At 36.0% G+C, this 15,275-nt stretch overlaps 1 long non-coding RNA gene across 1 annotated transcript in view; it reads right to left on the bottom strand.

Annotated features, from left to right (window-relative positions):
- LOC123938247 overlaps positions 1 to 12,888 on the bottom strand; it is a 55,684-nt gene extending 42,796 nt beyond the window's left edge. The window contains exons 1-2 of the long non-coding RNA XR_006817697.1: positions 12,811 to 12,888; positions 2,128 to 2,260 (exon numbers count right to left, since the gene is read on the bottom strand). This is a non-coding gene — a long non-coding RNA (uncharacterized LOC123938247). The remainder of the gene's footprint in view (positions 1 to 2,127; positions 2,261 to 12,810) is intronic.
- Positions 12,889 to 15,275: the final 2,387 nt, after the last annotated feature.

The raw sequence follows: 15,275 nt of genomic DNA on the forward strand, positions 1-15,275 counted from the left end.
CACCCGAATGTTTATAGAAGCAATGTCCACAATAGCCAAACTATGGAAAGAACCTAGATGTCCATTAACAGATGAGTGGATAAAAAGATGTGGTATGTATGTATGTATGTATGTGAGTGTATACATATACACATGTATGTGTGTATATATGTATGTATTATATATAATATACACACACACATATATGCAATGGAATACTATGCAGCCATCAAAAATGAAATCTAGGCATTTGCAATGACATGGATGGAACTAGAGAGTATTATGCTGAGCAAAATCAGTCAATCAGAGAAAGATAACCATCATATGATTTTTCTAATATTAGGAATTTGAGAAGCAGTGTAGGAAGCTCGTGGGAGATAGGGAGGGCAAAAATGAGACAAGATGGGAATGGGAGGGAGATAAACCATAAGAGAGTCTTAATCCCAGGAAACAAACTAAGGGTTGCTTAGGGGATGGGAGGGGAGGGATGGGGTGGCTGGGTTATGGACACTGGGGAGCATATATACGATGGTGAGTGCTGTGACATGTGTAAGACTGATGATTCATAGACCTGTACCCCAAAGCAAATAATACATTATATGTTAATTTAAAAAAAATAAAGAAAAAGGACTGAGTTCTAGCCAGTGAAATATGTGTACAAATGACATAAGCCACAATAAGCCTGACACACACACAAAAAACTTCCCATGTAGTCTTTTATCTGCTACCTGATCGAAGAGGTCTTGGAGGACCCAGAAATAGGGCAGATTCTGGACTCCCCCCAAAATATTCAGAAGGCCTCCAAACCAGGGTTACAAAACAGGACTATTGAAGGAATGAGAAATAAATATACTATGTTAGGCCACTGAAATTTGTTGTTTAACTATTAGAGCAGCTAACATTACAACTTAATTAAAGCAAAGAATCAGTATTAATTAATTAATTAATTTTCACTACAAGAAAAGACTCCTATCTTCTGATGCTTAAAATTGCAGAACTCTGGGGTTAAGAGTGAAATAAGAAATCATTTAGTCCATTATGTTTTGCATTTACCAAACCCCAAGTTTGTCAATAATTCTTCAACTCTCTTCCAAGTGGAATTATTCTCTTCTGGCTTCATTTCCCACACTCTTCCACTGTTTCTAGACTGGGTTTCCTTATACCTTCTCTAAGTATGATATATGCTATCTTAACTATTCAGGAATGGTGCTTGGTTTTAGGTTACTCCAACGGGAAACATAAATTCATAACCAAATTATACAAGATTACAAATAACAAATGTTCAAGGTGTAATATCATTCGGGATGAAGTTATACTCCAAATATTTGTGCAAGCATAAAAATAATGTCCTATATTCTCCTTCCAGATGAGCAATGTCCCAGAACTTAATACTTAGAATATTGGTTCCTATTAAATAGTTATTGTGATTTTACATGATTTTACTTAAGGAATTTTTTTTTAAATTTCTCCTGAATCTATCTTCTCTATTATGATTGCTCTGTTACTTCAAAACAAACTCCCACATATCTGTAACTGATGAAAACTCTAGAATTAGTTTTGGTTTTTGGCAAGCCCTGATTCTTCTAGAAGCATTTTTTCAAAACTTATTTTTGATATGTCCACAATTGTAAATATGTAACCTAATTTTTATATCACAAACTTTTAGTCTCTATTTAGGAATCTTAGTTCAGTGCTTAATAATAGCAGCATCACTATACGATCTGCTCTATGAAACACTGTTTGTGATAAATCTTCCCAGACCACCTTAGGGCTTTTTGTTAATATGTCCTTTTCTTTTTTTTTTCCTCCAAGCAGTTCACATTTAACCTTAAAGGAATCAGTTTAGTTCTGCTGTGCAGAAATGTCTTTATAACTTACATTCCATTGCTATATCAGAAGTTTATATTATTAATTTATCAATATTGATAACAATTATTAATAATTAATAATATAAAAGAATAATTAATAATAAAATTATTAATTTATTAATATGCAACAAAGTATATCTTAAGTAAATCACATATTAGAGATTTTATTTGAATGTCAAAGTAAAACTTTGTCATTTAAACAAGCTCATAATAAATAGCAACAAATTTCAAGTTCTGTGTATTTTCAAGATTTATGTCCCTTTACAGAGTCAGTACTCACTTGAAGCCATGGAACATCAAAATGGTTCTCTAATAGTTGCAACAGGGGTAGTCTTCCTGCTTTGTAGTAACAATTTCCATTCCATGTTTTCTAGCATCTTATTTTCTTCCTTTCAAGAGAGATCTCCTTTTTTCTGACAAAACAATAACAGAATTCTCATCATCTCTTAATAATCACAATCAGGATGTTTCATAAAATTTATGTTTAATGTGACTAGAAATCCATTTGATGAATTTTAGTATTATTATAGTGTGGGGGGTTTGTTTGTTTTTGAATATTTGTGATTCATCTAATCCAAAGGAAGCATATACAGTTATATTGATAAAATACTGATAGGCTTTGTTTTCAGAATCAACACATACTATTCCTAACCATGAAGCTTCAGAATAGTTTCCCATTGTATTATTTTTATGAACAATATGTATTAGAAAAAATGTTTCTAAATGGTTCTTCGATTTTTTTTTTAGACCTTTTTTTTTTTAAGATTTTATCCATTCACTTGACAGAGAGAGAGAGAACACAAGCAGGCAGAGTGGGAGTGGGAGAAGCAGGCCTCCCGCCGAGCAGAAGCCTGATGTGGGGCTCAGTCCCAGGACCCTGGAATCATGACCTGAGCCAAAGGCAGGCACTTAATGACTGAGCCACTCAGGCACCCCTGCTTCTTTGATCTTAATGTCTCGTGTATTATTTCTCTTTTCTGATTTCCTTTCACACATCCTAGTGGGCTAGTTATTGATAACTTTGGATCAGCATGACTACTGTAGATTCCTAAATTATTCTCTCTCTCTCTCTCTAAAACTTCAGTTTTCTGTACATAATGGCCTTACAACTTTTTCTAAAATAATTACATTAGATCATTTTTTTCAATCAATAACCTTCTATTGCTAACTAAAGTAGTAATTTCTTGGTGAATTGCATCTTACTCGTTTTTGTAACTCTCACTCCTAGTACCAAGTTCAGCTATATTAAATACATTTTTTTAGCTAATGGCTTAAAAATTATTCCAAGCAGGTCCTAGAGGAGTAGATAGCAAAAAGCAAGTAATACTGCAAGGAAAGGGAAAGTAAAGAAAAATTATATATAATGAGCTCCTACCATATCATCTTATATATTCCCCCAAACAGCCTGTGAGCTAAATATCATTACTCTCCCATCCAAGTACTAACCAGGCCCGACCCTGCTTAGCTTCTGAGATCAGATGAGATCGGGTGTGTTCAGGATAGTATGGCCATAGACTAAATATCATTACTCTCATTTCATAGATGTGAAACTAAAGCCAAAAAATTACATGATAGCCATGTGCATACAACTTGAAAGTGGCAAGCCAAAAGTCAAAGGTAGGTTTGACTCATACATTTTTGCCTCTTTCTCTGGTCTCAGGTGGTACCATCTTTGTTTTGAATCACAAATACTGGTTTCTCAGCTGGGAGAGAAGTGGGAATTTTATGATAGGCAAAGGAAACAGTACGAACAAATAGGTACTCATATACATTTTCCCATTTGGGAAAATTTGAGTTGCCAGCTATTATTGGAGCATAGTTCTACCACCATTTCCACTGGTGAATCAGGTGGACAGATTGGGGAACCTGTCAGTGTTCTAGAGCAGCACTTGGGATAGTGGGTAGAATTACCCACTAAGCAGTTAGCCATGTTAATATATATATTACGAGAGGTGTTCTGGAGCAAGATGGAGCTATCAGCTCTCTGATATTCAAAGGTAACCACTATTTTAATTTCTGAAATTTAGTTTCTTAATTTTATATTAATGGAACCAGGCAATTATATTATTTAATGTCTAGTTTCTTTCAGCCAACATTATATCTTTGAGATCGCTCCATATTGTGTAAATGGAAAAAAAGTATGTCACTTTCCCTTCCATTTTATGAATGTGCCACCCATTATTTATCTGTTGATTATTATTATTTTATTGTGGTAAGAACACTTAACATAAGATCTATCTTTATAACAAATTTTAAGTGCATATTATTTCTGACTATAAGTACAATGGTGTGGAGCAGATCTCTAGAGTTTATGCCTGTTGATTAATAACTCACTGTTTCTTCTTCTGCCCAGCCTCTGGAAAACACCATTCCAATCTTTATGAATTTGACGATTTTAGATACTTCATATAAGTGAAATCACAAAGTACTTGTCTTTCTGTATCTAGTTTACTTCTGTATTTAGTTGAATAATACTATTCAAGTTGAATAGTATTCCACTACACACACACACACACACACACACACCACACACACGATGTTTTCTTTTTATTTTCTTTTTATTTATCCATTCTAATTCCATCTGGATTGCTTCCTGTTTGTAGTCATAGGAAGTAATACTGTTATGAATTTCCAGTGTAGTTTTGACGTTTATATGTGTTTATTTCTCTTGAGTATATGTCTAAAACTGAAATTACTGTTCACTGAGGGTACATATGTTTAATTTTAGTAGGTAATATCATTTTTTCAAAGTTACACCAATTCTAGAACAATATCAACACATGGTATCCAAATCCTCATCAACTTTTAGTACTGATATTTTTAATTTAACAATTCTGGGCACTGGCTAATGTTAACTCATTAGAGTTTTAATTTTCATTTCCCTTTTAACTAATGATGTTGAGTGTCTTTTCACATATTTATTGAAAATTTGGATATTATACCTTATGACAAGTCTATCCAAGTTTCTTGTTCTTTTTACTATTGTTACTTAACTTTCTTATTAATTTGTGGGGTTACTTTGTTATAAGCATTGCAATTTTTTTTTCCTATTTATACCTTGTCTTTTCACTCTTCTATGGTAGCTTTTGATGAATAATAGTTCCTAATTTTAATATCATCTACTTTGTCAATATTTGCCAATATTTTCCTTTATAGTTAATATGCTTTGTAATACTGATTACGAAATCACTGGATTTCTTTGGGAGGATAAATAATATGTGTTTTTGAAGAATCAGCAGTCAGTTAAGGACAGGATCAAAGCAGACACAGAAAAAGAACAAGTGAGCAAGGGCAAGTCAGGCATGGTATGTGGATGTATTGGGATTATTTAAGGCTACAGAGTTGAAATGGATACTATATATGACTCAGATCCCTTCTGCCAAACAGGGTTCAGTCTAAGTTTCTTTGGAATGACCTAAGGAAAACAGGCATACATATTCAGAGGCAATCTCCATATGAGGACAATCGCAGCATACCAGCTCAGCAGAGCACTACTTTCACTATATACACTAGTATTCCCCAGCTGAAGCTATAGGTCCTAGATGTAGAGCAGTGTGTATGTTAGCCAGGTTTGGCATGAAATAAAAGATAACATGAAGAAGCAGGCGCCCACACTGGGAAGCGGGGGGATACTAAAGGGTTGGTTCCCTTGGTGAATTATCTTAAAGAACCCTATGACTTATCCTCAAACAAGTACAAATGTAAATGCCTATACATTAGGGAAAGCCATCCAGTGTTTCCCAAGTGGTTTGTCTGCTTGGATGTGTGATACAGGTTTGCATATACTTTATATTGCTCCTTCTCCACTGGAGAGTAGATTACTCAGGTTTTCCAGTTTTAAGATTTAAACCAGCTTCTGAAGAAGGGATAGGAAGGAGAGAGAAATCTCTTTGTTTGTTTAATTGAAAAAAAAATCAAGAAGTTTATGATTTCAGGCATGACCAGATTTGGGAACTTAAAGACAAATAACTGGGTCTCTCTCTCTCTTTGTTTCTGAAGTCTATGTACTTATTAGTAACAGCTAATTACCACTGTAACATACTGGTAATGAACACAAGTTCTAGATCCAGATTGTTGAGGTTCAAGCCTCGGCTTTACCACTAGCTGTGAAACTTTGGGCAAAACATTTAGCTTCCTTTACTTCATCTCTGGATTGGGGATAATAAATATTTACCCTGCTTCTCAGGGTTATTGTAGACTAAACAATTAGTTGTATGGTTAATTAACACAAAATAATTATTCAATTAATATCATCTAGGCATATATTGATTCTACTTTACTCTGCATTAATTTTAATCTTAGATAGGCTCTCCTTAGGCAGGCTCTCCACACACAGTAGCAAAATTGTCAACAACAGCTCAAGATTTTTAATACTGGTTTAAATCTGTTGTAAAGGGAGCTTTTCTGCCCCCCAACAATTTCAAATATAGCTCAGAAATTATCCTCTTGTCTTCTGTTGTGTAGTTATCCATGGCCCAAGCACTATGGCTAGACTAATGTGATTTTCCAACCAGATCACATAATCACTCCTGGACCAAAGCTGGGGGAGGATCAGTCCCAACCTAATAAAGTGAATTGACAATGGAAGAGAAGCAATGCTTTAAAAAAAAAAATCTGATGTCTTTACCATGAGAAAGGAGAACATGCTGGCCAAGCTAAAACATTAAATGTCCAACAGAAGCAGGGATCCTGTAGGTTTCCTTGAGCAGCTCATCCAGGTAACCATCAGGGCTTGTTCTTGGGAAGGCAGGATATGGGGGGAAAGGGATGGAAGCTTTGATGGCATAAATGTGGTGATTAGCTGAATGGGTAGAACAATACGCTTTTTGAAAATTACACTGTAGCAGATTATGCCTTGGGCCTGCATAGTATATGCATTGGAAATAATCTAAAACATAGCTGGAGCAGTAATTGGTCCAAGATGGTAGATGACAGACAAATGGATACAGAGATATAGAACTTTGAGCAGTGACTGCTGGAAGCATGAGGAGAAATGGGCTCAATGATAGGATATCAGTGTTAGGTACTTTTTCTTAATAAATCACATGACAATGACTAGGGGAACTGGAGGTTCAGTATAGAGAAAGCGCTCTTGCTGGCTTGCCATTTTGGCAAATGCATTTACCAAGATTGTGATGTGGTCTCTGAAAAGATTCAAGCATTTCACCAATCTAGGGTGATGATTTTGCAGATGGCCTAAGGGGTTGGAGTGAATAAAGAAAGTCTTCCAGAATTTCCTAATCCCAAAGAAAGAGATAACTGAGTAGTGCCATAGTATAGGGCATTGTATTTTTTTTCTTTTTTTTAAATTCAAAATTCAATTAGCCAACATATATTACATCATTAGTTTCAGATGTAGAGTTCAATAATTCATCAGTTGCATACAACACACAGTGCTCATCACATCAGGTGCCCTCTTTACAGCCCATCCCTCAATTACCCCATCCCCCACCTAGCTAGGGCATTGTATTTAGAGAAAGCACTTAAAAAAAAAAAAAAGATTTGATTTATTTATTTATTTATTTATTTGAGAGAGGGGGAGGGTCAGAGGGAAAAGCAGACTCTCTGCTGAGCAGGGAGCCTGATGCCAGAAAATCCTGGGACTCCAGGATCCTGACCTGAGCCATATGCACTTGCTTAACCAACTAAGACACCCAGGCGCGCCTGAAAGAGCACTGAAATTTCTAAAAGCAACACCAGCATGAGAGTCCAATTAAGATTTATGTTTGTACTTCCTCATTTGAATGATGGAGCATGGTGTTTTTGTCTAGTTTATGACCTGATTGGGGTTATGTCTGGCTCACTAGCAGACACTAAGAGGCATAATCTCCACTTATTTCTGCCTAATTGTCTCAGTTATTGTCAGTTGTGGCCAACTAGTGGACTTACAGTCTGGGACAGCTTCCCAGTCAGCTCTCTCTTGAGGTCCTCCTGATCTAAGCCATAAGTGTGGGCCAGTTTCAGGCCAGTTGCTCTTAGAACCTAAATTCTACATTCACACTTTCCAAAACAGATGTGCTAAACGTTCTGTTAAGGTAAGCTGGAAGTCTAGAAGATGACCAGAAACCCCCACACAACTCACCAATGGGAAATTGCCAGGTTATCTAAATAAAAATGTGCATTTATCAATGCCTAATTCGCAAAAGACTAAAACTACTCTTTTTAAGTTCCATATTCATTCATTAGAAAAATATTTATTTATTTTTAAATTTTATTTATTTGAAAGAGAAAGAGCACCCGACGGGAGAGAAGCAGAGGGAGAGGCAGAAGTAGACTCTCTACTGAGCAGGGAGCAGAAAAATATTTATTGAGGACTTATAATATGCCAGAAAACTTTTCTTAGGTGCTGGGAATATTTCTGTGATTATAGCAGATAAAAATTACTGCCCTCATCTAGCTCACATTCTAGTAAGGTAGGCCAGACATTAAACATAGTAAGTAAAGTATACATTATGGAAGGACATACTATAATGTTTGAGACTTGCTTTAACATACAACAGAAATAAGTAGTGGGGATATAGGTTAAATAATACTGGTAAAGTACAGATAATTAGTGAAGCTTGGTGATAGAAACATGGCAGTTCATTATACTTTTCATACACACCCACAGCACAACACACAGTTGTGACAAACACTACGTAGAAAAGTAAAGCAGAATAGGAGAATAAGAAGTAGTTGGGGTACAATTATAAACAGACCGTGGAAAGGTGACATCTGAGCAAAGATCAAAGGGATAGGGTCACACAGTTATTCACTCTACTCAGATATACAATAACGATGAGGTCTTTTCATTTTCTATAACCCATCTGATCTTTCTTGGGAGTCCCCACTTGCTTTTGGGAAGCAGGAAAGAAAAAAAAAATCTAAATTTAATCCAGTCCAAGAAAACCTCAGCCTCATCTACTTGTTGTCTGAAAGGCGAAAGAGAATGAGACACTATGAGGCAATCTGGAGACACAAACTTCTATTATCCATAGTGAACACAATCTTCTAAGTTAAATGTAACAGGTCTAAAGCATCTAAGTGTTTTCTGTGCATACAAGTCTGTACATTTTTTTTTTGCCTAACCCAGGTTTATCATTTTTATGTTCTCATCTTTCTTCCACAATTTCTCTCTGCCTTACCTTCCAGTTGCTCCCTCCTTTTCCCCCAAGGTGACAATAACTAGACTACAGATTGTTCTACCACTGTTTAACACTTCATTTTCTTACTGTATTTTCCTATTTAAACAGCGTGATCATGAAGAGGGACTCCATTATTCAGGACACCAGGAGTGGGGCCTTATACAGCATCAGTCAGTTAGAGCCTGTCCTTTGATCAAACTCCAGTTGTGGTTTTTAGCTCATCCTGTGCTTATCATCATAATAATGAAAACATTCTGTACTTGCCTCATCCTTATCTATTTTTCAGAATGTCTTGGTGACCTTATACTTTCCCCTGAATTCAGTAAGGAACTCAGTGACTTTATACATTTTGTTTTTTATAACCTACATTAATGTAATTCCATTATAGATATTTTCCTTCTGATCAATTCTACTCAACACCAAGAATTTGAATACTCTGATTCTTCTGATTCTCTCCCTTAAGCATTGTCCTACCCCTGTCATCCCCTCCAGAAGCTGACTTAACTTCTCTTTTTCCCAATTGAATCCTCCCTTTTTGAAAAAACCACTAGGCTAGTTTTTTGTTTGTTTTTAACTCTGATCCCAGTTCAGTATGTTGTGAATAGTGTATTAAAAAGAAATGAAATTGTAGTGGATAAAGTATATCAAAATACATTGCAAACAATAAGTTTTCTATGCAACAGTTTTGTTTCAGTTATTGTATTTATACTACATATATAATGAATATAAGTACATTTGAACTGGGTCATAACACAATGTTTCCTATTGTGATTGGGGTGCCCTGAAAGCCCAGTAGCTATCAGGCCTCACTTTTGATATGTTAAATGCAAGTAAAAGGAGTTTAGGGAAACCTTTTCACTCTCCAGGTTTGCAAGACAATTATCTTCCTAGATAGCAGCTTTTGAATCTAAAGCTCATCAATGTCCTTTTTGGGGTAGCTTCTTCGGTATAATAGCCTCTAGCTCCTTCTGTACAACAAGCCTCAAAGCCAGGAGGAGGAAGGCTGCAAAAAACACTAAGTTGTATCATATTATATTATAAACTATCATCCTATTAAATGTGCCAATTATGAGTCTTGGGCTTCCATGTGGACTTGCAGTTGCTTAAGCAAGAGCAGCATTTTTTTCCTCACTGACCCCAAGACATGTCTGAGGAATGAAGCAATGTTGGCTTGCAGATCCCTAGAACAGCTGTGGGAGAAGCTGCTGGTACCTGCAGGACAAGCAGTTTCTCTTTTTAACAAACTCATTCAGCCAGGTGGATAGGTATAAATATTATGGTCAGCATTCCCCTCCCTCCCCCTCCCTTATCTCTGGGCTTCAGCAGATGCACTTATCCCGCTAGAACACTAGTATATAAGGGGTTTTGTCGACCGCTGTATCATTAATAGCCAGAACAGCATCTAGCATCATAACATGTGCTTAAAAAAAAAAAAAAAAAAATCGTTGGGGAAAAAAAAAACAAAAAACTGCTGACTTAAAGTATATTTTTACACATATCTTGAGGAAAAGCATACTCCTAGAATGAACAGTTAGCAGCAGAATGTCCATTGTCCCCACACAGGGATTAAACGTTAAACTACCCTGGGCTGCAGACCTTAGAGCATGAGAAGGACTATGGTAACTCCATTAGTCGCAAAGGTCCAAAATAAACAAAGGCAAGTCAGAATCCCAAGATTCAAGAATTGAGAGCCGGAATTTACACACAGATGCCAGGTTCAGGAAGTGGAGATGATGGAATGAAGACTCAGGGAACGTATAAGAAATGGACCACAAACAGGGAAGTGGGTCCAGAATGATTTTTGCAAACACTGGGTAGTCTCTTATACAGGCCTATAGCTAAGTGACATGTGGTAAATTAGATGGATTAAGAGGTACAGGGTTGAACGAGAAAATGAGCAGATGGCTAAAGAAGTAAAATTGGATATAGATGGGCTTTGGGGCAAAAAAAAAAAAAAAAGAAAAGAAAAGTGAAGGCCTGAATAAAGCAGATTTTTAGACACATTTTTTATTAGAATTTTTAAGACTTGGGGATGAATTGTTAGCAAGCTATTAAGGAAGCATAACAATGATTAAGGTAATCTACTTTGAGAAACTGGGAAGACAGTGATTGTATTAAAAAGGAATGGGGGGGGGGGCACCTGGGTGGCTCAGTGGGTTAAAGCCTGTGCCTTCGGCTCAGGTCATGATCCTAGGGTCCTGGGATCGAGCCCCGCATTGGGCTCTCGGCAGGGCGGGGAGCCTGCTTTTACTTCCCCCCCTTCCCCCTGCCCGGCTGCCTCTCTGCCTACTTATGATCTGTCTATCAAATAAATAAATAAAAACCTTTAAAAAATAAATAAATAAAAAGGAATGGGGACTATAGGGGAGCAGTTTTGTTCACTTCATGAGTTGAGTTTTAAACATAATGAATTTGAATTGTCTGTAGAAAATGCAAGTTGAGAGGTCAAAAAGGCCTTTGGAAATTCTCCTGTGGATCTCAGAAAAGATTAGATTTGGAACTAAAGATTTAGGGAACCATTTGTAAGTACTAATGAATTTCGCAGGAATAATTTGAATGTAAAGATTGCTCATGGAATCATAGAAAAAAGAGTGAAGCCCATAAGGATGCGGTAGTTTAACATTTAGGGATAAATGGAAGATTATCCAGTAAAAGGAATGTAGATAAAATAGGAGCAGTGGTATTTAAGAAAATGAATTTGATATCCAAGCCTTGTGTTCGTCCTTCCCCCATGATTATGCCACATGTGATAGCTAAAATTAATCACCTCATTCAAATTTCTCTCTTCCTTTCTCTCCCCTATTTCCATATATCCATATATATATAGTATTACAGGGCCGGATCCTAGGAAACACACCCTGAGATTCTGAGATCTGCATGTAGGAGGCCTGCTGGGGGTGGGGGTTTCTCTCAGAAACAAGATCTGTGAGCTGTAAGAGAAATAGTATTGGGTAGAGGGAGAATTTGAACTGTGATGCCATTGTAACACAGGCCTCAGTTGACCCGTGTGAGCTCTGAAGCCTCCTCAGAGAAGTTCCCCACGTGGACAGAGGGAGTGTAAATTTGATGCAGGATCTTCTTCAGATCAAGAGGAATTTCAAGATAAGAAGGTAGCTGTGAGAGGTCCTCAGTCAACACTCTAGGTGGATATAAGCATATGTGTCTCAATCCTAAAGGGGCTGAAATCTGGGTGTCACACCACAGCATCCAAGATTCTCATTTATATTTCTACAGATACACGCACATGTGTATTTACTGATTCTCTGGTTCATCAGTGAGTATATAATAAAAAATGATTACCCAGGACAGAAGCATTTTGGTGATATAGCAAATACTCTGGTAAACTAACTGACTGCACCTGCTGTTGTTGAGAAGCTACTAGTAAGAACAATTTTCCAACTCATATCCCAGAAGCAGAAAGAGCATAAACTTGGGTGGGAAAACCAATGTTGGGAGAGCTTCTCTTCCCTAAGAGAAACAGTCAGTAAAAATGTCTATTTTATGCCCTGATCTTTACAGTTTGCTCATATTGTAGCATCAAAATGGGAACTGTGTTGTATTACTTAGAGCCACCTATACGATAAATACAATTTTGCCAGAAATTTTCAAAGCCTATCAAAGTTCTTACTAAGAATAATTTTTAACCAACATACAGATGTAATATGCTGAGATTTTTTTTTTTTTTTTTTTGGAAGGGACTTATACTGTTTCTGCTTTGGCTCACTTGGAACTCTCAGCAGCACCCCAAGACAGTGAGGGCCAGACTCTGGCCAGCAGTCCGGTGGAGATTATGTGCAATCTCTGGAGATTATGTGTAAACAACCTATCCAGCGCTTTACCTTTTTGAAGGGAAGGAGGCCAGAACGATAGTTCTGAGGAGGGAAGGCCCCAAATGCACCATGAGCAGGGCAATGCAGAGTTCTCACGGGCTGAATAAAAAAAAAAAAAAAAAAAAAAAAATCTAGTCAAGCAAAGTAATACAGAGCTGGGATTTAATACATAATGATTTTTATATATCATCCAAACTTAATACTAATAGTGCAAAGCAAGCCCAAGACTTTTATGCTTTGTAAAAGTATGTTTTGGTGTTGTCTCAAATCCTCTTTGAAAGGAATCCAGATGTATACAGATATTAATAGAAATATAGTCAATGAAAATGAGGAATAGGATCAGGAAGAGGAAGAGGCATCAGATTTATTTGTGAATTCAGATAATGTAAATTAATAATTTTTGACTCTTTTTTTTTAACTATTAAGTAATTCTGAGGGGGTAAACCTGATCTTATTCAAGCCTAAAGTTCTTCAGATCTCTTCTGAATCCATTGTAAAGTTCATAACTAGTCTCCATTTCATGGATGCAAACTAAACGGATGGTTTGCTGTGCTAATAAGGACAAAATTAAATAAATTCTGCCATCAAGAGGTTAGGCAGTCTTAGAGGTATCACACACGATCTTTAGGCTTTCATCTTCTTACCTATAAAGTGAGGGGGTCAGACAATTACTAAGGATACTTTATGCTGTAAGGGATACATGAGAGGCTTAAACGATTCATTAGTAATGAATATAAAGAGCATGTAGCACGTTACTGAAGGAGCATTTTAAAAGCAGAATTATAGGATTTTGGCTCTGAAATATATGTTAAGCCATAGAATTCTTGAAAGCAGTCTATTACTGCCCTCTCCTGTTAATTATATGGTGAAAATAAGAAATAAACCAGAAGACATGTGAAAGGTATTAACAGGTACATGACAACACACGCAATGTCACTAGTCATTTGGGAAATGGAAATTATGATCACCATGAGATATCACTTGATGCCTGTTAGAATGGCCGTCATCAAAAAGCAAGAGACAAGAAATGCTGGTATGGATGCGGAGAAAAGGGAGCACTTGTACACTGTTGGTGGGATTATAAAGTGGTACAGTCATTATGGAAAAGAATATGGAGGATCCTCAACAAATTAAAAATAGAACTACCCCATGATGCAGCAATTCCACTTTTGGGTCTATATCCAAAGGTAAAGAAAACAAACTAGAGAAGATATGTACTCCTCCATGTTCACCTCATTCTTTACAGTAATATTATTTATAATAGCCAAGATATGGAACCGATCTAAGTGTCCATCAACAGATGAGTGGATAAAGTAGTTACCCCCAACCTAAACACATTCAGTTGAATATTATTCATCTATTAAAAACAAAACAAAATAAAACAAACAAGGAAATCTTACCATTTGTTTTGTGACAACACAGATGAACTTTGAAGGCATTATGCTAAGTAAAATAAGTCAAATACAGAAAAACAAATGCTGTACAATCTCACTGTACAAAACCAAAACCAAAAACCAAAACCCCAAAACCCAAAAACCTGAACTCATAGAAAAAGAGATCAGACTTGTGGTTAACAGAGGCAGAGAGATTGAGGGAGGGGAAGTTGGCGGAAGGTGTTCAAAAGATACAAACTTCTGGTTATAAGATAAATACATATTAGGGATGTAATGTACATTATGACTATAGCTAATACTGTTGTATGATATATAGAAAAATTGTTACAGTAAATCCTAAGAATTCATCACTAGGAAACATTTTTTCCTTTTTTTCTTTTTATTTTATCTATATAAATAAATTGATATCAGCTAACTTATTATTGTAATCATTTAATAATATATGTAAATCAATCTATCATTCAGTATATCTTAAACTTATACAGTGATGTATATCAATTATTTTTCAATAAAACTGGAAAAAAAGAAGTAAAACAAATACGAAGCATTTTTATTTTAAACTAACTTAAAAGATTCCTAACACCCCTCCCAGCAAATATTCACTTACTCACAAAAGGAGGAAATACATTAATATACGGCATTCATGTTGAGTTTGATCAAACATTGTAAATTTTTATAGTTAATAAAAAAGCCCATGACTATCATTGCATTAAGAAATTGATCCAAGGAAATAATATGCAAAATGTGAGGCATCATGAATTCATGTCATTAAATGTCACTGTAGTACTTATAAAGCATAAGAGCATTTTTAAATGTGGTAAGGGAACACAGCTATCTGGTCATTATTTTGCCTCTGAAAAAACAGCAAAGAAATTTCTATTATATACATGCTTGCCAAAATCTCAAAGTTCAAGGTGTATCCCAAATATCTTTAATGTCTCCTGACAACTAATGTTCCTATTAGGTATTTGATTTAAATTTCCTGTTTTTATTTTGTTTTGTTTTATTTTTTTGATTCTTGTTGTTTTATTCTGAACATCAGAAATCAACATTTTAAAATCGCGACATGAATACCCTTTC

The sequence above is a fragment of the Meles meles genome, chromosome 3, assembly GCF_922984935.1.
Source record: "Meles meles chromosome 3, mMelMel3.1 paternal haplotype, whole genome shotgun sequence".
NCBI classification, from domain to species: domain Eukaryota; kingdom Metazoa; phylum Chordata; class Mammalia; order Carnivora; family Mustelidae; genus Meles; species Meles meles.